General features: G+C 35.5%; 1 protein-coding gene and 1 long non-coding RNA gene across 12 annotated transcripts in view; one reads left to right on the forward strand and one right to left on the reverse strand.

The window, feature by feature from the left end:
* The window catches only part of znf512b (zinc finger protein 512B), a 145,815-nt gene that overhangs the window by 38,567 nt on the left and 94,880 nt on the right, over positions 1-12,368 (forward strand). The window lies entirely within an intron of this gene.
* LOC141380587 (uncharacterized) overlaps positions 7,429-12,368 on the reverse strand; it is a 12,797-nt gene continuing 7,857 nt past the window's right edge. Inside the window, exons 2-3 of the long non-coding RNA XR_015523347.1 lie at positions 11,509-11,640; positions 7,429-10,813 (exon numbers count right to left, since the gene is read on the reverse strand). This is a non-coding gene — a long non-coding RNA (uncharacterized LOC141380587). The remainder of the gene's footprint in view (positions 10,814-11,508; positions 11,641-12,368) is intronic.

Consider the following 12,368-nt stretch of genomic DNA (forward strand, 5'->3'; position numbering starts at 1 on the left):
TCAGAGCTACTTATGGCTGCATTTCGTCTTTAAAACGAACACTATGGGGCGATATGATGTCGCTGACGGCTTCTGTTTCTTTTCACACTACCAGTTGATATGATGGACTTGAGATTCAGAGAGGAGTTAACCACGATGACAGGGTTTGAGTACGGTGAAGAATGGTTGGAGAAAGCTTGTAAAGCAAAAACAGAAGGCAAAAAATTTAAATCATGCGGCCATGAAGGTCTTTCTTTTTCTGGTCATCAGGGCCCGCTTTTTCAAAAGTAATCCACTAGGATTTTGTATAATAGATTGGGTCAAATCTTGAAAATGGATATCATGCCCAAAATGTAATGAAAGCTTAAAAAAATTATCAAACAATAGTATATTTGGATCACGCAGTATCTTACAAGATATCCAATTTATTTATAAGGATTTAATTGTGTTTGTTTATATGTTAGGCTAAAGTGATTAGGTAGGCTTTAGCGTATTCAACATTTCAGTATAGGCCTACTGCAAAGTAAAAAGAAAACTTTAAAACTGAATCACATTTATAAAGTCATGTTTAAAATATGCTTGCTAGTTATATTAGATCTGAGGCAGCGATAAGAGGTAGGATCAGGGCCGGAGCAAGCTGAACAGCCACTCTAGGCAAAGGACGGTTATGCTGCCCTCAACCTTTAAAGTGACAACGGGGGTCGAGGGAGCTGTCGCGGATGCCGCCCTCTCTATTCTGCCGCCCTAGACACGGATATAATGGCGCGGGGGCGTATAATGGCGTAATAAGGGCGCGGGGGGTAAGGGTAGTGACGCTGACCCTGCCCTAGACGCGGATATAACTGATGGCATGGGTGGTGCGGGTAGTGTCGCGGACACCGCTTTAGACACGGATATAACTGAGGGTGCGGGTGGTGAGATTAGTGTCGCGGACGGTGCCCTAGATGCGGATATAACTGAGGGAGGGAGAGGTGAGGGTTGTGTCGGGGACGCCGCCCTCTGTATTCTGCCGCCCTAGGCGGCCGCCTAGGTCGCCTCTATGGACACGCCAGCCCTGGGTAGGATATGTGTAGGCTGCATCAAGTCGAGAAAGTTTCTTTCTGCAAGCTTCATGTTTTATTATTGAGTTAGTAAATTATTACAACTCAGATCAAGGTTTTATGTATCTAATGCAAAATGGCGGCTTAATCCAACCCGGGCTCATTGTGGAAACGTAGCCCAGCGGACGTTTCTGCGGACCGCGATTTACGTCCCTAGAGGTACGTATTCGAGCGTTTTTTTGTTTTCGCGGATCCGCGAGAGGCCGCTGTGCGCACTTTTTCATGTTTTATTCATGTCAAAGCATCACTCTTTATCGCTTTGTGGTTGAAAAAATTGTCTACAGTCTATATACAAACAGATCACTTTCGTCAGATAGTGGATTTAAGGGGATAGTTCACCCAAACATGACAATTCTGTTATCGTTTACTTGTTTCAATTATTTGTGAGATTCTTCTGTTGAACACAAATAAAGAGTCAATAGTTTTTTATCATTCTTCAAAACATCTTCGTTTGTGTTCAACAGAAAAAAGAAATGGTATGAAACCACTCAAGGTTAAGTAAATTTCCTTTTTTTTGGGTGAACTATACCTTTACTTATGATCACAGTTTAAAGTGATCCATAGCTCTACTTCGACATTATAAGAAGTATGAATATAAGTCTAATGAATATAAAAAAATCTGGGCAAGTTGGTGCAATGCCAGCGGCTGTGGTTTAAATTATTTATAGTTGTTCGTGCTTTGAGTTTAAGAAAACTATTACTAGTGGTAGTAGTTGTGGCATAGACTCAGTAACTGTCCTTTCTGAGTTTTGTTTTTTGTTTTGATCATGGCTTATTGACAAGGTTAAAGATGATGGCAGTTTTCAATTGTCCAATGTATCTAGCGGACTAAATGAAATTCAATACAGCAAGATTTATTGAAGTTATAAGCCCCAGATATACCCACAAAGAGATCTAATATATATGGCAATAAATGCAAATGACATACAAGTTCATACAAATTTCACATATACAGTAAAAAATATGATATATCAGGGTTCAACGCTATAAGGATTTTTTCTACTGGCCCGATCGGGACAGTGGTTCAGATTTTTACTTGCCCTGTCAAATTTTTTCAAAGTTAATAGCTATTTCTTAGCCACATATTTTAAATGATGTGTTAAAAGCTAAACATTATTGTATACATACACATTTTATTCAGCACAATTTTTCTTAAATACATCTGAAAATTAAAAAAAATTACTATTGTGATGTAAAAATAATAATAATAATAATTTCTAATTTATTTATTTTATCTTTGCAATGATGACAGTAAATAATATTTTACTAGATATTTCCAAGACACTTCTATATAGCTTAAAGTGACATTTAAAGGCTTAACTAGGCTAATGAGGTTAACTGAGCAGTTAGGGTAATTTGGCAAGTTATAGGAATGTTGGTTCAGTAGACTATCAAAAAATATAGCTTAAAGGGGCTAATAATTTTGACCTTAATATGTTTTATTCTAGCTGAAATAAAACAAATAAGACTTTCTCCAGATGAAAAAAAAAATATTATCAGAAATACTGTAAAAATTCCCTTCCTCTGTTAAACATCATTTGGGAAATATTTAAAAAAGAAAAAAAAATCAAAGGGGGCTAATAATTCTGAGTTCAGCTATATACTCTCTATATAAGCAAAAATGTGCAGTTATGCAGAGAAATAACAAATGAACCGAGACTGCAGTCTGATCATGAAGCAGATCAATGTTGATCTTTTTTTCGAGATGGCAATGCAGAAATGAACCAAACAATATGCCTAATACAAAATATTATATGATTAAATAATGGAAAAAATATTTCCTTAATGGATAAACAGCACTCTGTAATATTTCTGCATGCTTTCTCTTTTGTATTCGACATGAAATGCATATCCCGCACTAATCATAATTCATATATTACACAACCATAATACACTGTGATATAACCTGGTTTGTTAGTTTGTTGAATCGTTCTGTTTTCTCACTACAATGAGCACCAGAGCAAATAATGTATGTTCAAATATATTAGCAATGATTTTGTGTTAATATATAATTTCAAAAATATTTGCAAATTGACGTTTTTGCTAGCTTTTTAAATATGTGTTGCATGTGTGATATATTTTATTATATGTAAAATCCAATTTTGAACTTGTATGTCATATACGTAATTTGCATATATTTTTATTGCATATATTTGCATATATTTCTACAGCTATTATGAGTTGTAGCTGGATTTTTATTTATTGATTTATTTGAACATGAAATAAACACTCAAAAAAAAAGACACAATCCTGATATTTTTGGGTGACATCTGAACTGGCCAGTAAAACCATTACTGAGTTTTCCATAGTCATTTAGAATAAGACAAATATTGTAAATTTAAATACTGTACTTAAATAATATATTTTTGAGATTTTTGCCCTATTCATATTAATGTACAAGGCGTGGTTCATGAATATAATTTGAAAACTTTTGCATCGCTTTGATTTGATATGGTCTGAACAATAACTGTCAAATTATGTTTAGTTTTCAGTTCATTTAAATTCAAAGCAGGATTTAATCATTGAAGCCAAAATCTGCCCACATTTGGCACAGGCAGTGTGTTCATTTTGAGTGTGAATCAATTTAGTAATTCAATAAGAACAAAATACACAAGTCAAGTGTTTGATAACATAATGTGCGGTCCTGTCTGTTCATCAGGTGTAAAACAGCGGCTTCTAGATGAAGCTTCTTTTCTATTTTGGATTTTTCTAAAATTAGCTCTGAGCTGTGATGCAGACTAGAGGCAAAGGAGGAGAGAGAAGACAGACAATAAACCTAAAATTGCATTAGTTGATGAGGATGAGGGTGAATAAATAATTTATGATTTTAATTTCTGGTGAACTGTTACTTTAAGACCTGCTTGGACAGATTGATTATCAGAGCATGTCAGATGTTTGTAATGTTAATTCATGAAGTGTTACAGTAGCACAATGTGTGCAGTCTACCTACACATGGCACATAATAAACCAATAATAAAATGTTTTTTTTTTTTTTTTTTAATATAGGGATATATTGGACATTATTTAAATATATATATATATATATATATATATATATATATATATATATATATATATATATATATATATATATATATATATATATATATATATATATATATATATATATATATATATTTGCTGCGTAAAACATATGCCGGAATAGTTGGCTTTTCATTCTGTGGTCATGCTGTGGTCATCCTTGATAAATAAAGGACTAAGCTGAAGGAAAATGAAGTAATGAATTATTTCAGGCAACACACTGTAGTCTTGTTGACACTAATAAGTTGCATTGTGTTTTAAAAGGAAACAATACTTCATGTTTTCTTACTTCATTAGTCTCATTTTCTGTTCTCCTTCTCATACTCCAGTCCCCAAATTATGTGCTTAGTACTTTTGTTTTCCCACCTCAGAAATTAATTAGAAGAAAAACTGCAGTGCATGAAAGAGCAAAACCAAACCATTTTCATTTTAAATCTGTCATCAGTAACTCTTAGCTATTAGCTTTATGAGTTGTAATTATGATTTGTTTTAATAATGGCAAAAGCATTCAACACTTAAACAGTCAGGAAGCTTTTTTTAAGCAGTGGTTAAGCAGTTCTCACTACAGTTTTAAATAAACCTGCTCACTGATGCATGGTAAGTTACAGAAAGGTTTAAATTTGGACTGTTTTATTTAGCTCTCATTTAAATTAGGGATGTCCAGATGAAGTTTTTTTGCCCTTGAGTCTGAGTCAGAGTAATTTAATTTTGAGTTTTTACCGATACCAAAACTTGATCTGATGCTTCTATAATAAATAAAGAAGAGCGCAGAAGCAGATCCAGGATGTTCCTTCTTTTTTATGAAATTCACTTTATTTTAACATTCAACATCTTTCTTAACAATCAGAGCACTTCTGCAAGGTATCTTGAACAATCAAGTAATAAATAACATAAATTTTTATTTTTTTGTCTTTAGAATCTAAAAAAAATCTAATATAAAAACCATATAGCACCTTAACTTAAAATACCCAGCAGGCATTTACAAGTTTACTTATCTCACAGTTTGCTTTGGCAAAGTTGTCATCGTCAACTTAATAAAACCTCCAGAGTGTAGATATACTCAAGATTTTCGCTTCAAGGTCCTTCCGTGTTCTACATTGTCGACATTTAACCAATAAAGTCTCTTCATCATGCCGCACGTGTTGCTATTTTTGTGTGAAGAAAGAGGTCTAACTATGTGCCACCAAATAACTATAGAAGTGTTAAAAAGTAATGAGAATATAGAGATGCATATGAATTCAAGTCTTGATCAGGAGGTAACATTCGATTCAGATAGCATCTGAAACCATGTGATCTGGCCTGATTTCCAATCACGTGATGTGATCTGAACATTCCTATTAAAAATATTGGTTCACTCAAAAATGAAATATTGCTTTCAATTTTTCAAGTGGTAAAATTAGAGGTTTCCAAACTCTTTTTAAAGAGCACCATCCTGTAGAGTTTAGCTGCAGACTGCCTCAGAACAAATATCTGAAAGTTCCTCATCAGAGATTTTCTTACTACAGTATATAGAGATAGAAAGCTGTGTATTACTTAATATTGGAAAAAGTGTAATGTCTAATATGGATCCCACGAGGCACCTCAGTCAATTATATAATGGCATTAAAGTCAATGGACAGTACCTTGGCTGCTGGCGTTTTAATATTACACTGATTCCAACTGGTGGTGCAAGTGTAGTGCTGGGTGCCGGGAAATATTTTCAGGTGCTGTGTAATATCATTAGGCCTGCTGCAGCCATAAGGCAACACATTTCCTTGATTATTACGCCAGAATTACCTTAAAAATAGCAACTTTATATTATCCATAGGTCTTAGTAAATGATGTGACTACAGAAGAGTCAAGCTTTAAATAAGAAAATGTCTTTGGAAGGTTGGGGGTTGAGGGCTCTGCTAAATGGGTTAAAAAACTGTCAAATGTTTAAGTCTAGGTGACTTGTAAAATAAGCTTATTTCCCAAAAAAGTTGAGTGTTCCTTTAAAGAGCTTATTGTAGGTTAGACATAGCAGTGAGTCAATGTGTGCAAGAGTCAAGTAGGAAGATTTTCTTTAAAATATACTTTAAAGTTAATTATTAAGCCATCTGGAGTCAATTTCAGTCACAGAAATGTACTTCTGCATCTGAAAAATCTCCAGACCGGAAGTGACGTCGGATTGAGGGATAGCGCATATAAACAGTATGAAGACAACTGATCGCGGTGCGCGTTTGGATGTCGAGATAAGATATTCTGAGAGATTCACACAAATGATGGACCACAGCCATACGATTATAAGCCTGTGGTCAGACCAGCAGACAGAACAGCAGTCAAGGAAGAGTAACTGAGCTTTGATGTGAGGAGAACAGAGCAGGTTCTCAGTAAGACCAGTGTTAGCTTACAGACAGATATGTTAGATAACGAAATCTTATTTGGCAATTGCAAAGCTAGTATTGATCTATACGTATTAACACTTACCAGAAACAGAAACTAATAAGCATTTAACAGATGCCACATTGTCCCTATTTTTTTAATTGTAGACATGTGAATACAAAACACAAATAACACAAAATGTCTGGAATAATACAGAAACATGTAAACATGAACTTAAAAATCTTTTTATTATACAAAAGATTTTCAGGGGTTTTGTATTAAAATAAAAACAACATCAAATATTGAAACAATCCATTAAAAATGCAAGTACAAGCTGTGTTAATCTCTAAAATATTTACGAAGACGTGATTAACAGATCAACATGTATTCTTATCAGCATTTATGGTTAAATAAACTTCAACCCCAATTCAAGTTCAAATTCTAATTCAACTCAAATTCAAGTCTTATTTATATAGCACAAAATCATAAGCAATGTTAATACCCAACATTTTTACTCTTTATATATGTTCTGGAAAAATATTAAATACATTTAAAAAGAATAAAAACCAAGATTATCAAAAAGCAAAAAAATTTGAAAAATGTTGTTAAAATCTTGTATCTTTCAATTTCTATAGATGTTTGGTGACTATGTGGCAACCCCAGATTAATAAAGGGACTAAGCCGAAAAGAAAATGAATGAATAAATGAATATTAGTTTAATAAATGTATCTGTTTTATAAGACTGTTTAGTTCAAATGTACTAAAAACACTGCCTATATTCACTGAGAAATGGATACAAATATTCATTTTCAAAATGGAGTGTATTTAATTATGCTGAGCACTGTACCTTGGGGTACATAATGGCTGTATTTTGTATGTAAAACGAACGCTATAGGCCAGTACTTCTGACCGTTCACCTCCGTATAGACTAAATTTGAGTATAGACTGTGGTTTGAGAGATTTACATGTTAGGTCAATGCAAAGACATCCTACAGCCTGATACCCGCGAATGAGGTGGTGCGAATGACGCAATTCGTGTGAGCAATTGATGCTCTTATGCCAGAATCACTCGAATTGGAAAATCGGAACTTCAGTGAATATTTATTATTTAATAACCAATCAGGATCTTTCTCTTGTAGCGGCATGATTATAATGTAGTGCTTTTTTTTTGGTGTCCCAGGGAAATATCCTCTTGCCGACACCGGACAACATTTCGCCAAACTGGGCTTGGCTTAGACAGAAGCACCACTAAAAGCCTCCATCTGAAAGCCATGGGTGCACCTCTGAATAAACCTGTAATAGAATCAGGCACGGCTCCAAACCAATCAACGCTGTTTTTCAGTCTTCATAAAGCACATAAACACAGCTATTCTCTCAATAAAATTCATGTTTGTGATTTAGTAACGAAGCTAGAGTCACCAGGCAGACAGAAGACCCTCCCATGTGAAGTGAATTTGACACGCAAATGAAGTAAATTTGACGTACGAATGAAGTGAGTAAACTCAAAATGTTTATGGATCTGTTTACGTGCAAATTGCACGATTTATCCGCATGTGCCACGTCTGGTACGAACACAACATAACATATTTGAGGTTGTCAAAAATGTGCACAGCACCCTCTAGTGGATTTGTGAAAACAGAAAGCAAAAAAGAAAAAGTAGTCCGAATAATATGTTTCGGTTCTCAAGAATGTATCCCTGGGCACATATTTCCATTGAGCCTGGCTTGAAAACAATTGCAGAAAAGAGCTTACTTCCTTACTGCAGAGTAAGGTTCATAAAATTCTAATATAACTGTGAACAGTGTTCTTCTGAGAAGGTTTCTGCTGTCTTCTCATATTTAGGCATTTGTTCATCGATCACTGAGAAAAGATCCCCTGGTCTTTTTACAAGTCGATTTTCACAAGACTGCCTTTACCCTGGTTATCAAAGTATTTTGTAGCCTGTAAAAGATGCCGTCATCTTTACCGCCACAAGAACTCGATTACCAATGATTCAGAGAGTCATTTTTACATTACCCCACTTCTCCATGGTAAACTAATCCTGAGAAATGTTTTCTTATCTCTGCTGGGAGTTAAAAAAAGGGGGTTATGTTTTTGAGCTACCTGACCTCTGCACTCATCTGGGGATCAGCCAGAGCCTGAGGAAATGAGTGAGGAGTGTTGAACAATGAGAGAAAGTGGGAAATGGAGAAGGGTGCAAGCGTCCAGCTGTTGGTTATGATACTGGACACCCTTAATTTCTCCAGCAGAGCCTCTACAGCTCCAGTCACTGCTGATTTCACTGTGGACAAACACTGTTCTGTATTAATGTGTCTCTTGTTTTGAGTTTACACAACTTCAGTCTAGGCTTAAAACAAAGGACTCGGTGTCCTTAGTGATTTTCTGTGCCACAGCACTGTTCTCTGGAATGGGTTTCTCAGTCACATGATTTATGTGGTCCGTCATACTGGTTCTGTGTCTGAGGAAATCACAGGACTTTGTGACACTATTGTTTAAAGTTTACTTAAAAGTCTGTAAAATATTTGTCATGTGTATATGTATACCTAGAGTACACCAAGAATATATCATTGCCAGCATATTTTGAGCTTGTGGAAAAATTTTCTTTGGTGCTAATGGGGAAAAAAGGCACATTACACAGAATTAAGGATTTTGTAATTGGTAGAATTCAGATTGTTTCCTTTGTCCTAACTACACGAGACACATTACCATGACCTGCAATAAAATTGATCTTTGTCCTCACCATTTTCTCTTCGGCTCAGTGCCTTTTATTAATCAGGACTTGCCACAGCAGAACGAACCACCAATTTTATCAGCACATGTTTTACGATGCCATTCCAGTCAAAACCCAACACTGGAAAAAATAATCATCTGTGACAACAATGTTTAAAATTTCTATTTTAGAACCGCTTTCTATTTCTGTGTTTTTGCTCTGCTCAGGCATAGTTGCAATCTAAACAACTACATTCATGACTAAAAAAGCATCAAAATACATTATTTTGTCCAACAGCTGCAATATTTGTCTAACTGTGATCCTCTGCTGGTGTGGGTGGACTAATACACAATGGTGTAGAGGCTACATGAGTGCTGATATTGCTTCAATAACTCACAGCTATCAGCCAATCAGATTCAATAGGAAACTACTGTTGTTTATATTTCTTATTTTATTTATCTGTTTTTAGAACTTTAGGGCAAATGATTAATTAAGAATGTGGAAATATAAAAGGAATATTAATGAAATACAAAACATTTTTCAAAAGCTTATTATTACTGACCCAACATCAAGTATTTGCTAAATATATCTTTCAACCCTGTATTTTTATTCACCCTCTGTTTAAATCTCTGTTGTGGAGTTAAGATTATTTTACATTAAATAATGAAAGTAATAATAAACCACAAAATAAGCGATAAAGCATATGCATAATATAAAACAATAGACTTTTAACTTGTCCATACAATATACTGCATGTATAATCACATCGCACAAAGCGAATTACAATGTTTAAATATTTAACTTGATCGAGTCTACACTTAACACTTTTCCAATGAGTAATGAGAGCTCTTTATGCTATGTCATATGTAAATTTCACTAAAATTATATTTAATTGTGTTGAAACAATATCGGTTCAACAAATCGGTTCAACAAATTCAGAAAAGTCTTTGAGAAGACACACAGTTGAGAGATTTCAGAGTTTTATGCTGAATGTGGATGTGAAGGAGGCTGGTAAAGATGAAGGAGACATGAGAAGGTGGAGAACAGTTCCATGTGGGTTTTAAGTGTTGATTCTGGAGTGGAAATCCAGTGTCTTGGCTGAGTAGCTGTCAGAGAGAAGCGTTCCCTCAGAAGGGTGTGTTTTGTCTTCAGGACTTCAGGGGAATTGATTTTTCTTCCATCTTCTCTGTGAAACACATTTTTGCTGTGTCGCTGCCAGGGGTGCTGGAAATCATGAGGCTGGACGGAGAGAGGACGGCTTTCAGCTAATTGCTAATTACAGCCACATGCAGTAAAATGAAGTCACATCCAAAAATTGAACTTATCTGGAAAATATTTAAACAAGTTACGACATACTATTGCATACAGGAGTTTAAAACGACTGTTTCCCCAAGGATTACACCTGTTTGTGGGGGAAATTTCATAGAGAAATTTTGGGACCTAATATTACTGATTTTACAGTAAACAGTTATTTTTTCTTCTTCTTCAAAATGTTCAGCAATATTTCAGTATTGGCATTTGTGTTGTTTTTCATGAGCATGTGTGTGTTTTTTTCTTTTACTTTTGTTGTGAAGCATCCTTAATCACTAGAAATGTGCTATAAAGTAAACATTATTATTATTATTCATTCATTCATTTCCTTTTTTGCTTAGTTCCTTTATTAATCCAGGGTCTCCACAGTGGAATGAACCACCAACTTATCCAGCATGTTTTGCGCAGCGGATACCCTTCTAGTCGCAACCGATCTCTACCCAATTCACCTGTACCTTATGTCTTTGGACTGTGGGGGAAACCGGATGCAGCGGCAGGAAACCCACACGAACGCAGGGAAGCTCCACACAGAAACACCAACTGACCCAGCCGAGGCTCGAACCAGCGACCTTCTTGCTGTGAGGCAACAGCACTACCTACTGCGCCACTGCATCGCTCATTATTATTTATAATTAAAAAAATATTACTTTTAAATTGTGCAGTGGGTAACACAATCATCTCACAGCAAAAAGGTCCCGGGTTTGAGGCCCAGCTGGGTCAGTTGGCATTTCTGCATGAAGTTTGCATGTTCTCCCTGTGTTTTTGTGGGTTTCCTCCCGGTCCAAAGACATGCATTATAGAAAAATAGAATAAGCTAAATTGGCCATAGTGTTTCAAATTAATAATGGGAAAAAGCTGAAAAAAAATTAATGAATGATTGAAATATAATTATTATTCATTCATTCATTTATTCATTTTCTTTCGGCTTAGGCCCAATCCCAATTCTATTTTTGTACCCCAATTCCTTCCCCTTGTCCTTGGCCCTTACAACCAAGGGTTAAGGGGAAGGGCTTCAACATTTACCCTTAAGAATTGGGACAGCACTACAGCACCTGCACACGTCATCATATGTCATCGCCATCTCTTGCTTCCTATGAGATCAGATGATCCCAACTGCTGTTGTGATTCCAGTTGTGGTATTTTTTTGGTTTTTATCTTCAGGAAATCACCGAAGGCATATATTATGTCATCCTAACGATCTAATGTGGCAATAAGATCGTAATACTGTGCATTTAACACAGTGGTTATATTCACCTATGTAAACACACCAAAAACAACATTAACATTATAGCAGACACTGTAAAAAGCCCATTGACAGCCACTAAACTTTTCTGACAGGGTATTCCAGTGTCATCGAGTGTCAGAATGTTGTGGGACTGCTGTACAGAACTTATTATTAGGGATTATAGATCTCGAATGGATTGCGGAATATAATGGTTTTTATTTTATCGTTTTTTTTTTTTAAAGCATGATGGTAAAACACGTACGCGGTTATGACTATATTAAAACGTGTTTGTTTGTTGTAAAAATTTGTAATAATGACAAAAAATACTAATTTGTGGATCTCCTTACCTCTTGGTGCAGCTGGTGTATTCTGGGAAATTTTTCTTACCCCTTGGTTTCGAGTGTGGTCCTGAAAAATCTTTGTTTGAAGGTGTGTATACCCTTTGCTCTGAGCACTACGCCTTCAAGCTAAAGAGAATTGGTACACCACTACCCCTTGATGGGCACGTAAAAAAAAAGGTAGGGGTAAGGGGAAGGGCTAAGGGGTAGATGGGATTGGGCTTAAGTGTCTTTTTCAGAGACAGAACACTTTTTCGCCACAGAGGGTTACTGATGCAGCATATGTTTTTTGTGTAATGCACATGTCTTCACAGTGGAAT

This window comes from Danio rerio, chromosome 23 (assembly GCF_052040795.2).
Source record: "Danio rerio strain M-AB ecotype USA chromosome 23, GRCz13ab, whole genome shotgun sequence".
Classification (NCBI taxonomy): Eukaryota; Metazoa; Chordata; class Actinopteri; order Cypriniformes; family Danionidae; genus Danio; species Danio rerio.